The sequence below is a fragment of the Zalophus californianus genome, chromosome 4 (assembly GCF_009762305.2).
Source record: "Zalophus californianus isolate mZalCal1 chromosome 4, mZalCal1.pri.v2, whole genome shotgun sequence".
NCBI lineage: Eukaryota > Metazoa > Chordata > Mammalia > Carnivora > Otariidae > Zalophus > Zalophus californianus.
The window spans coordinates 19,308,626-19,321,032 of record NC_045598.1 but is presented as its reverse complement, the minus strand read 5'-3'; the positions used below and the strand labels follow the sequence as shown (position 1 = coordinate 19,321,032).

At 47.2% G+C, this 12,407-nt stretch overlaps 1 protein-coding gene across 1 annotated transcript in view; it reads left to right on the top strand.

Annotated features, from left to right (window-relative positions):
* The window catches only part of PAFAH2 (platelet activating factor acetylhydrolase 2), a 48,185-nt gene extending 42,460 nt beyond the window's left edge, over positions 1-5,725 (top strand). The window contains exon 13 of the transcript XR_003521532.1: positions 5,658-5,725. The gene's annotated coding sequence lies outside the window, so the exon portion shown is untranslated. The remainder of the gene's footprint in view (positions 1-5,657) is intronic.
* The last annotated feature ends 6,682 nt before the right edge of the window (positions 5,726-12,407 follow it).

The following is a 12,407-nucleotide window of genomic DNA, read 5'->3' as shown; positions in this document are numbered from 1 at the left end:
CTTGGGGTCCTTGTAGGACCTCAGATGTGTATGTTGATTTGTCTGGGGAGAGAATTCTAGGTACAAATTCATTTTTATCCCACGGACCTTTGAAGACCTCACTGCTTTGTCTTCCAGCGTGCAGTACTGTTGGTAAGAGCTCTGCAGCTAATCTAAGTCTTGATTCTTTATCTCTGGGAACTCTGGAGGCCAATTTTTATCCTCAAAGGTCAGATACCTCACCAGTATGTGCCTAGGTATGTATCTCTTTTTGATTGAAAGACATTTATGAATAAAGGACTTGGTTGATTAGTATAGATAGATAGCTGGTGTAGGTTCCTCTGAAGCATGAGAGTTTTTTTCCACAGGAGATCTCTTTCCTGCGTGGAAGGTCTGACTATGGGCTCTGAGAAGTGGGTAGGGCCTGTCAATAAGCAAGCCTCCCTTTAGGCAATCTCGGGATCCCCGAAGTTCTGAAATAAGGAGTGGAACAATTTGTTACTGGCCTGTTAGTTGCAATGGACAGAAAACAGGCATGATCCCGCTTAAGCAAAAACAATTTATTGGCTTAGGAAGTTTGAAATAGGGTTGCTGACTATCTGCATGGTGGCAAGATGGCTGCCAGCAGCCCCAGACGCCCATCATCTTTATAGTTCACAATCCCAGAGGAAGATCCTAGAGTGTTCTCTCCTAGGCACCATATTTTTTTTTTTTTTTTTTTTTTTTAAAGATGACTCCAGGTTTCTTTCTTTTTTTTTTTTTTTAAGATTTTATTTATTTATTTATTTGAGAGAGAGAGAATGAGAGACAGAGAGCACAAGAGGGAAGAGGGTCACAGGGAGAAGCAGACTCCCCACTGAGCAGGGAGCCCAATGCGGGACTCGATCCCGGGACTCCAGGATCATGACCTGAGCCGTAGGCAGTCGCTTAACCAACTGAGCCACCCAGGCGCCCTCCTAGGCACCATATTATTAGACCCTGTGGAAGGAGGCTGACTCTGCTTGGGTTCTGTACCTTCCTCTTAGACCAGTCGCTGTGGACAGGAGATAGGTACTAAAATTGGCCAGGCTTGAGCCATGGCCCACTTCTTTCGCCTGGGGCAGGCATGACACTGTGACTGTTTACCAGAACCATGTGAGATGGCAGAGGGGTAGGCAGCCCCGCAAAGGGCAGAATTCCAGGCAGGCAGACCACCCATATCCTCATAAGGATTCTAGTGTTTTTTGTTCCTGGATGGAGCGGTCTCTTTTTCCCTTCTGGGACCTCTGGCTTTTTCACCTGAGAACCCTCCCTGAGATCTCTCGCTTTGTTTAGAAATCACTTCCAATGTCTTTAGCAGTTTTGAAAGCAGCCATTCAACCCTGGAATGCATTGGCACAGCACTATTCCTATGGGGACATCTACCCTAAAACCCAAATCATTAAATTTATAACTTTTTTTCTTACTGTCAAGTGCTGCATGTAAAGCAGACATCCTTGCTTCCCCTCTGAGCCCCGCCCAATACCAGCTCTCACTTCTGAAAGTCAGAAATTATCTGCAGTGGAGAGGGGGTCAGAGACATGGTAGAAATCAGGAATGGAGTCAAGGTTGGGGGTGGAATGAGGGTCAGGGGAAGGGGGAGGGTCTGAGAGAAAGTAAGGGTTGGATGGGTCTTTCAGAAGTTACTTGGTGATTTTTTAATGGTAATTTTCTATTTTGATTCAGTTCTATCAAAATGTCCCCCATATCGAATTGGCTTTGCCAAACTGCCCTGCTTTGAGGCCCAGTTGGAATGAGACTCAGATAGCTGACTCCCAGGCCAAAACTCTTATCAGATGGTGCACAGTCTCCTTGCAGAGAGGGCCCAGACCCAAACAGGGCAGATTCCAGCCCGGCTCTGCCCTCATTTGTCTCCCGTGGGTTACTGCCTGAGCAGATGCTCCACCCATCCTGTATCCCGCTCCCCACACCCCCTTCCTCTTCCTCCTGGGTTCAGATCAGGAAGGGTTACACTCAGTGGAACAGGCAAGGCTGAGCTAACTGGCTGCTTCCACCTCCTGCCCTTGCCCTTCAAGTCTCTCCAGCCTCCTTGTCTTTCATAAATAAAGGCTGAGGCCCAGAGGGTGCCCTCACCTCCTTGTTACACCCTGTTCACAACCAGAGCTGCAGAGCCTGTAGACTCCTTCTGCACTCCCGTGGTGCCTGGGAAAGCCATAGGCTAGAGTCCCCGGAGCCCTGGGGTCCTGGGGCAGATAGAGCAATTGTTTCCCAGGGAGCAGTCCCTCCTCATGGTAGGGTCTCAGCCTTGAGTCAAAATTTTTGGTTTTAATTTGGTTTCTCTTCCCTTTTCCCCTCTTGTATTCCCACACCCCTCCCCCGACACCCACACACCCGCCACCCCTATTCTTTGAGTAAGAGATGCTGTCCTATTTAGCTTGGGCTGCCATAACAAAATACAGACTGGGGTGCTTAAACAACAAACATTTATTTTTCACGGTGTTGGAGGCTGGGAAGTCCCAAAACGAAGGTGCCAGCTGATTTGGTTCCTAGGTCCCTCTTCCTGGCCTGCAGACAGTTGCCTTCTCCCCGTGTCCTCACAGGACAGAGAGAGAGCAGTCTTTCTCTTTGTCTTCTGTTCCTGTAGAGCCACTAATTCCATCATGAGGGCCCTACACTCATAATCCCATCTAAACCCTATTACCTCCCAAGGACACCACTTCTCAATGCCATCACATTCCCAGGTAGAGCTTCAATGTATGAATTTTAGGGGGACACAAACATTCAGTCCATAATAGATGCTTATTGTAGAAGTTTTTGGCAAAAAAAAAAAAAGTTTTTGGCAAATACAAAAAAGTAAAATGGAAGAAAGGTACAACCTATCCAACTAAAGGGAAATAGTGTTTAGAAACTTCTAACGTATTTTCCTCCAGTATTTCTCAATACTTTATTTTTTTAACACTTTAAAAAATATCATATATGCAACTGTATCTCATAAGCGTTTTCCCATATTAAACAGTCTCTACAAACATTTTATAATATATATGTATTCACCATTTTAAACTAAAAATTTTATCCTATAACTGTGCCATAATTTATGTGAGCAATCTCCTAATGTTGGATGCTGAGGTTTATTATTTTTACTTTTTTACTGTGATGAAACCTTTCTGTGTCTTAACTATGGTGGTGGTCCCACAAATCTACATGTAATAAAATTACATAGAACTAAATACACACACAAATGAGTACACATAAAACAGTGAAATCTGAATAGGTCGTGTGGATTGATGATTATACGAGATATTCTTGCCATCAAGTGAATGTGTGCCCTCAAACTTCCTATGTTGAAACTTAATCCCCAGTGTGATGATGTTAGGAGGTGGGGGCCTTTGGGGTGATTAGGTCAGGAGGGTGGAGTTTCTTCACCCATTCTGCCATGTTGAGGACACAGCAAGATGCCCACCTCTGAACCAGGAAAGGCGCTCTTACCAGATAGGTAATCTGCTGGTGCCTTCAGCTTGGACTTCTCAGCCTCTAGAACTGTGAGAAATAAGTGTATGTTTTTTAAACCACCCACTTTTTGGTGTTTTTGTTATAGCAGCCTGAACAGACTGAGATGGTTACCACTGGGGAAAACTAGGTGAAGGGTATAGGGAGTCTCTCAATATTACTTTTTATAACTGCATGTTAATCTAAAAATTAACTCAAGGGGTGCCTGGGTGGCGCATCAGTAGAGCATCAGACTCTTGGTTTCGGCTCAGATCATGATCTTGGGGTGGTGAGATTGAGCTCCATGTTGGGCTCGGCGCTGAGCGCGGAGTCTGCATGAGATTCTCTCTCCCCTCTCCTGCCCCTCCCCCTGCTCATGTGCATGCTCTCTCTCTCAAATAAATAAATCTTTAAAAAATAAATAAAAATGGGGCGCCTGGGTGGCTCAGATGGTTAAGCATCTGCCTTCGGCTCAGGTCATGATCCCAGGGTCCTGGGATCGAGTCCCGCATCGGGCTCCCTGCTCCTTGGGAGGCTGCTTCTCCCTCTGCCTCTCTCTCTCTCTCTCTCGTCTCTCATGAATAAATAAATAAAATCTTTAAAAAAAAATAAAAAATAAATAAAAATGAACTAAAAAAGTTTTTAGAAATCCATCGTAGTGGACATCTTCTGTATGTGCCTATATACGTCTCAACTTCTAATTATTTCCTTTAGGTCGATTGCTCTAAGAGAAATTGCTCATTAGAATCTACTCATTTCTACTCACTAGTAGAAAATAAGAGCTCTTGGGCGCCTGGGTGGCTCAGTTGGTTAAGCGACTGCCTTCAGCTCAGGTCATGATCCTGGAGTCCCGGGATCGAGTCCCACATCGGGCTCCCTGCTCGGCAGGGAGTCTGCTTCTCCCTCTGACCTCTTGCCTCTCATGCTCTCTATCTCTCATTCTCTCTCTCTCAAATAAATAAATAAAATATTTACAAAAAAAAAAGTAAGCTCTCGATCTCAGCACACTGGGGCTTCCTGGCTATCAGCCAAGAAGCCTTGTGGGCGCAGAAAACTGATCTGTATGTCAACAGAGGAGGAGGGGTTAGTCATACTCACAGACTGTTCTATTAAACCCAGCATGCTAGTTCACTGTTTACAATGAGAGACGTTAGTGGAGGGGACTAGACTCCCTGTTCCTTGGCCAGAGCTTTTGGTCACTGTAGGCCTTCACTGGCAGAGTCAGGGGAATTAGGTGACATGATTCAGTTGTTAAAGATACCAAGCGAAGACCTGCTACACACATCTCCATAGTAGCACTAAACCATTGCCACCAGGGATAGATGAGTAGGTTCTTGGACCAGGGCACCCCTCCCTTAGCAGTGCTTGAATGAATGGGGACAGCCTATATTTGCCATTTCTGTGCTCCAAGGTTGATTGTTCCGGTTAGCACTTTGTTTCTTTAGGTATATGATTATATTCTAGTGAATTACAGCCAAATCTTGTTGACCCTGGAGCCCTTCTATCTCATTAAGGCACTTTTTCTTAACCCCTTATTCAGTAGACCTGGAAGGTTCTGGAAGGCTCCTAGCCCCTGTGAAATTGTGTGCAGAATTTTGAGTGTATAGTCAAATGCGCATTTTTCTGGAGAGGGGGTGTGTCCATGTATTAGATTTTCAGAAATGGGTATTGTACTCAGGGTTTCACATACATTATCTCATGTTATCCCCACTGAGTCAAGAACCTTGCCCCAAGTTACCAGTTTGGGCAAGTTAAAGAACCACTGCTTGCTTGCTTGCTTGCTTGCTTTTTTTTTTTTAAAGATGTATTTATTTATTTGAGAGAGAGAAAGAGACAGAGAATGTGGTGGGGAGGGGCAGAGAGAGAATCTTAAGCAGACTCCCAGTGCGGGGCTTGATCTCCAGACCCTGAGATCAGGGCCTGAGCTGAAAACCAAGAGTCAGACGATTGACCGCCTGCGCCACCCAGGCGCCCCAGAGAACCACTGCTCTGTGAATCTTCTCTGGAACAGTTGATGCCTGTCCTGTAGGGAGGTCCTGCCCCCACCCCCACCTTTTTTATCTTCCTGAATGAAGAGCACATTACTGACAGCAGTACACCCACAACCCACGCCAAGTGAAGCTATGGAATGGCTTTGTTGATTCTTCCTACAGACTGAGCTCCACTGTCTGTCTCAGCATCTCTAGTTACCTGTTTTATTCTCTTATTCACAGGTCCCTGTGTGCGCTCAAATTAGCTTGTGAACTAGCGCCTTGTGTCTGCGTCTTGCCCACTGTGGCGGCTTGGATGCCATCTTCCACTCTCCTGTCTTCCAAAAGGTAGGCCCACTGTCTCTTTACTCTCCCTTTTACTCCATCTGAGTCTAGAAACTTTAGGGGTTTTTTTGTTTGTTTTTTTTTTTTAAGTGGACCCCACGTCCTCTGGGCATCCTCCCCAAGGCATCCTTGCTTCCCATCTTGGCTTCTGTGGCCTGGATCATGCTGCTATCACAGCTTTTTTCTTTTCTTTTCTTCTCTTTTTTTTTTTTTAAAGATTTTATTTATGATAAATAAATAAATATGAGTGCGTCAAGCAGGGGGAGTGGGAGAGGGAGAAGGAGGCTTCCCGTGGAGTAGTAGGTACACAGGACGCGATCCCAGGACCCCGGAATCATGACCTGAGCCGAAGGCAGCTGCTTAACTGACTGAGCCACCCAGGTGTCCCTAACTTTAGGTTTTATGAAGGACCATTGGGTTGCTTTTTATCAAAAGTGGTATGCATTTCAATGTTAGCTTTCCAGTAGAAAGTCAGGCAGGAGGCTTTTCAACATGTGTTTATTTGCTGAATATTCGTTGATTTTCCACGTACTGTTCTAGGCACTACAGGTAGGGCTGAAAATCTTTGCCTTCGTGGAGCCTAGGTTTTAGGGGAAGAAAACAGATGGTAAACAAATAAGTAAAAATATAGTAGGTCAGAGGCTTTTAGGTGCTGAGCAGAGGAAGAAAATAGGGGCAGGGCATAGAGAGTGCCAGGGATGGAGCGCTGCATGTTTACTTTGGGTGGTCAGGGAAGGCCTCACTGAAGAGTAACAAGTGAGCAAAGGCCTCTTGTGGTGTAGTGGAGAACATGTGGGTTTTGCAGCCAGACAGGCCCAAGTTCAAATCCTAACTCTCCACTTTTAACTGTGTGGCCTTGGGCTAGACCTTAGCTAGACCCAGCTTTAGTTTCTTCCCTTAACAGCATGAAGATACAAGTACCTGCTTCATGAGAATGCTGTAGGATTGGAACAAAATAATACATAAACTGTCTGGCACCAAATACATGAATGCGAGCCACTGTCCTAGCTTTTGCTACATGATCCTGAGGGTCCATCCAGCCCAGGGTTCCCTTCGTTTTGGAGGAGGGTCTTACTTGGATCCAGAGTCCCCAGGGGAAGGGCTGGAGTCTCCTCCCTTCCAGAGTCCAGCACCAAGAGGAGGTCTGAACCTTCTCTAGTGATGATTTAGATGCACGCTGCTCTGCAGCAATAATGTGAACACTCCTCTCTGAAAAGAGAGGCTTTTTGTTCTTAAGGAATATTTTTTATATTTCTCTCTTTTCCCTTCCTGACAAGGGTGTGGTCTGCCATCCGTTCACTGATTGCAAAAACCTCCACTGATTCCACACCCTTGATCTATTTCCATCTCTCTACCACTTGTTTAAAATAAGGAGCTCATTGCTATTCTGCCCACGGCTGCGTCTAAATCATAACTGGGCTGGGAGTTGAATACATTTTTCTCTCTTCTGCTAAATACCACTTTTATCTTTGCGAGCCCACAAACCCTCGGACCACAGTCTGCTTTAGCAGTCCAGGCGAGGGCCCGAGGACCCCTCCCTAGCTCAGAGTGAGCCTCCCTCCCCATGACCTGTGTGTCTCCCCCTGAAAATCCTCCCGCACCTGGAGCTAGCCAAAGCCACCTTCCAAGCTGTCCCCAACTGTTTTCACTGTCCTTCACTCCTTGGTGGGGGTGGGCGCTCTGTAAGCCTTTGAGTCTCCAGTCTGTCCTGTGAAGACTTGAGTCTCAGCACCCTCTGGACTTATGGCTCCCCTTTTTTGACTCCTGTTATAGGAGGTAGAAGACTGGCAAATGAGGGATTCAAGGAACTACAAAAAGCAATTTCATAAACATGACTTAAAAGCGACTTTTGATTCTAAAAAGAAATGATGTCATGCACTAAATTCAGCGAGAAACTCATGCTTTTTCATCTCTAATCTTTTCCCGTCTAAGCATTAACTCCTCCCACGTACCTCCTTTTCCTTCCCATGAGAAGGGTCAGCATTATTATCATCATTTTATAGACCATCAAATCAGCCCTACCGGGGAGGAAGGCAGTGGCTTGGCCCAGATTAGGATGTGAGGCTCCCCTGAGGACAGAGGAGCCTGGAGTGTCCCTTGACTGCCTCATTATTTTAATCATTATGAATTTTTCCTTTTCAGTTAGCACTTGTGATAAGAAATCCTTGCCCCCACCATCGAAGTCATCGGGCCTAAGGAAAAAGATTAAGTGCCCCATTCTGTTGTTGGGACAACTGAGGGTCACTGGGAAAACAAAGGGTGAAGGCCCCAGAGAGAGTCGGGAGTACAGGATGGAGGATCAGAGCCAGCCTTTGCCTCAGCTGCAGAAATGGCCCTCTGAAGGAAAGGCTTCCCCAGCAGGGGAGGTGGGTGGCCGGAAACAGGCTCTGAAGCTAGTCAGCTTCATGAGAATGCTGTAGGATTGGAACAAAATAATACATAAACTGTCTGGCACCAAATACATGAATGCTCTTCCCTGGCTGTGTTCGCCCTGGACAAGCTATTTCACCTTTCTGAGCCTCAGCTTCCCCATCTGTAAAATGGGAATCATAACATTTCTACCTTGAGATGTTGTTGTGAGGATTACACGAGATGATACGTAAAAAAGTGCCTAGTGCAGTGTGCGACAAAGAGTAGCTGTAATTATTAAATGCGTCCAGTACACTGGGCACTGTGCTGGTCACTTGGAGATACTTACATGAATAAGGCAGATTCCTCGCCTTTGAGGAGTTGACTGTCTTGTGGTTGGAACAGGCAAGCATTTACCACGCAGCACATTGGGAGTGGCACTGTTTATAGCAGTGGAATAGATCTTCCTGTCTCTAGGCGAAATTATATGTGTGAGAACAGAGGCTGAACCCATGACCTTAATAATGGAAATGTAAAAAAAATCATAATAATAGCAAGTAGCAACTGGCCATTTCTGGGGAGAGGGTGTAAAATGTCACAGCACCCAGTGATTTCATTTTCTCCCCAGCAAATCTGGTGATGAAAAACGGAAGCGCTGAGTGTGGCTTTTCTCGGGCCTTAATAAAAGTAATTGTCCCTAAGGCCCTGTGCATACCACCTCCTCCTTCAGTAAAGGCCAACAGGGTCAGAACTGGTATGGTATGGGCTCCCCACCCACCTCTTGGAGGGGAAAATAAGTAGCAAAATGGCCAAAGGGAGATTTGGGAAAAGGCTGCTGGCCAGAACCTGGTGAATCTAGTAAGCAGATCACCAAGGCGCCCGGCTGGCTCAGTCGGTAGAGCATGTGACTCTTCATCTGGGCGTTGTGAGTCTGAGCCCCATGTTGCACATAGCGATTACTTAAAAATAGATAGAGTGAACGCAAAGTAAGCAGCTCATTTTTATGAGGTCGAATTTAGGAAAACGCCTTTTTGCAGGCTTAGGTTAAAGTAGAACCCTCTCCACTGTGCCTCCTTCAGTTGCCTATGGGACATGGCAGGAGAGGTGGGACTAGTACAACAGAGGGCAGTTAGCCCTGTTGCCCTGCCGGTGACTTCTGCCCACACATAGAGCTGCATCTGACGGCCTGTCCTCATGCGGGTGCACACTTGAGGCCTTGTCCACCGTGCTTTGTTTGCCCTGTCGTTTTTGTTTTTCCCCTCACATGCGTATGATACTTTAACAGGGTATGAATTCTTTTCAGCTCTGGAAACCCACAGATTCTGTAACACCTCTGTGAAGCAAATACCTGTCACTTCTTAGGAAACTGAGGCTCAGAGAAAGTAAACAATTTATCTAAGATGAAATCACTAGAATGTGGAAATCCCAAACCTGGAACCCAACTCTGCTAGCTATGAGCCCAGTGCTTCCACACTTCTAGATGCTTCCTTCCCTAGGGCCATGGATTTGGGCTTTTGCCAAGAAGGAGAGCGTCCCCCAAAGGGCCGAAGGTTTGTGTGGCCTCAAAGCTCCCTTCCTTGTCTCAATGCCCCCTTTCGTGTGGGAGGTCACAAGGACATCAGGAAGCCAATGGTGGGGGGTGGAAGGAACGCCAGCTTCAGAGGCAGGAGATCTGAGCCATCTCTCCTGTGACCTTGAGCAGGTCACTGTCCTTCTCAGAGTCTTAGGGTCCTTCTCTACCGTGGGGAGTCTCTGCCCTCTCCCTGCCTACCTCTTGGGTATGATGAGAATCAAAATGACAAGTAACGTCAGAAATGCTTTGTGAGTATGAAAAGCGTGGTAACAAGTGCCAGGCACGATTCTGAACATCTTCATACAAACACGAGGGCTGGCGGCCCTCAGATTGTTTCTCTCTTGCACTCACTCAGTGCTGGAAAAAATGCTTACAGAATCCTTCCCCTGTGCCAGACACTGTGTTCAGTACTGAGGAACCAAGGAAATCTCCAGGCTTTGAGGAATTCAAAGGGAGAAGAGACAGATCTAGACAAAGAATGACAGGACCTAGACGTGAGGACTTTAAAATGATGTCCACAGTTGAGACCTCTCATTGAGGTGTCCCAAGGTGCTGTGGGATTTAGAAAGGGGTGTGGTGAGCACCGGGTGGGACCAGAGAAGGCCCCACAGAAGGAAGATGAGTAGGAAGGTTTGCAGATGGGAGTGGAGAGGAAAGAACACGCATGAGTCTGTGGGTAGTGCAGCGTGCTTGCAGCGGGGGCTGCTCGAGGAAGCGTGGTAGCTGTTTCTTGTTGTCGGAATGGAGCCTCATGGTCACCCTGGAGTTCTCTTTGCGGGGTGTTTGGGCAGGTATGTCTGTGTGTATCGGGTTGCCTTTCTGGATTACAAGAAGCCTGTGTAAATGAAATTCGGTGACGGGACTTTGTTATGAGTTTCCCCTGGAGGGGGAGAGATTTTCTGTTGCTGTTTTAAACTGTCCCAGCTGCTACCCGGACAAGCTCAGGATCCCTCACTTCCAAGTCAGTGCAGTGCTGTTCAGGTTACAGCCTGAGCTATAGGGTCCCGCCAGCTCCGCGAGCTCCTAGTGGTGGTGGTTCCTCAGAGAGAGTCCGGTTGCATTGGTTCGCTGCTGACTGGCATAACTGGCCCCAGGATGTGGGGTTTTCAGCCAAGCCCCCAGGGCAGGAGTTGGTTTCCCTTGGGTCCAGCATCCACCAGCTAACCCATCCCAGGTCCAGACATGACTGGTTTTGATCACAATCCACTACAACTTTATACAGAGAGAACTCAGGATGCCTCCCTCAGAAGGGGCTGTGAATAGGGCAGGTAACTTCACTTTCCAGAATTCATCTCGGGAATGGCATTTAATCTGCATAGACTGTGTTATTTATCCTGTGAGTCCTTTTCAGTTGGGACATTAGGGACCAAAGTTACCATTTCATGATTTCTTTTTTCTTTGCTCAATTCTGATCTTGACCCAGTTTCCCCTACGGAGAGCTGTGTGGATTTCTGTCTTGGACAGAGAGAGTTGGAGCGGGGGAGCAATCTTTAGAGATCACAGTCCTACCTGGCAGAGTGGGGCCCAGAAGAGGCAACAGACTTGCTCAAAGTTGCACTGGAAGTTAGCTGCAGGGCTAGGCCCAGAACCAGGTCCTCTGACTCGAGTCAGATTTTTTTGGTTGGTATATAAAGGTCCTTCTGTGCTTTGGAAGTGTTCATGAACCCATCTGCTGTGTACGAGGCAATATGTCATATCCTGGGAAGAGACAGCCGTCTAATCCCTGTCCTCTAGGAAGTTACAGCCAGGGTAACAGAGTACAAATAGAAAAAAGATAGGTGTTTGATTTAAAACGGCCCTGGGGGAAGCCCATATAGTTAGGCAAATTTGACTATGTCTCCGGGAGAGATCTGTAAATATCTGAGTGCCCGCGTAACCCTTCATGAGCTTCTGAGAGAGGTGATCATCAAGATTTTTTGTTTAGAAAAGGAAAAAAAAAAAAAAAGATTTCAGTCTTGTTAGAACCAGACAGCCACAGTGGGACTTCTGGCCAGTCATAGGCCAGCAGAGAGCAGTGAGGAGCCTGAGGGAATGCAAACGAGTAAGATGGGGGACCTTCTTACAAGTGAACCTGTTCCCTAAGCCATCTGTTCTTGCAGATCCCTCCTAGCAGCCCAGAGCAACTAGGGAGCGAGACGGGGGTCTCTGAAACACAAATCACCAGTGGCGATAAGGCCATTGGGCAGGAGGCTGTTTGTCTTTCCCCTCTCTCTCAGTGGGTGGCGTTTATAAAGGACACACGGAACATTTTTTCTGGCTGGCCCAGTCAGTGTCCTTCCCATGCAATGGCTAGGGGATGCTATCAGAGGCTCCTGGGAGTGGCAATGGATTGGCTTTCAGAAAGACAAGTTAAAACCCTGCTCCAAGGTAAGCTCCGTAGCCTGGACCCTGGCAAATTAGTCTTTTGGCCTGGTTGCCATGGAGACAGACAGGCAGCAGCTGCACTGGGAAGGGGACCAGCAGCTTCACCAACATCTAGGATTCTGAGACAGCCATGGAAGGGGAGGGGGCTTGACACCGCCCTTTCTCCCCCAGATACAGAGGCTCCTGTCTGTCCCCCACCCCCCCACTCCAGTGCCCAGACTCAGAGGATCTGGTGAGTTGCCAGGGTCACAAAAGGGGCCACGGCAGTGCTGGCTCCTGAAACCCTGCTTTCCTTCTTCCAGGCCAGTGCCCTCCTGCGGCACCATAATTGTCTTTTGCTCAGCTTTTGGAGCAAACAGATC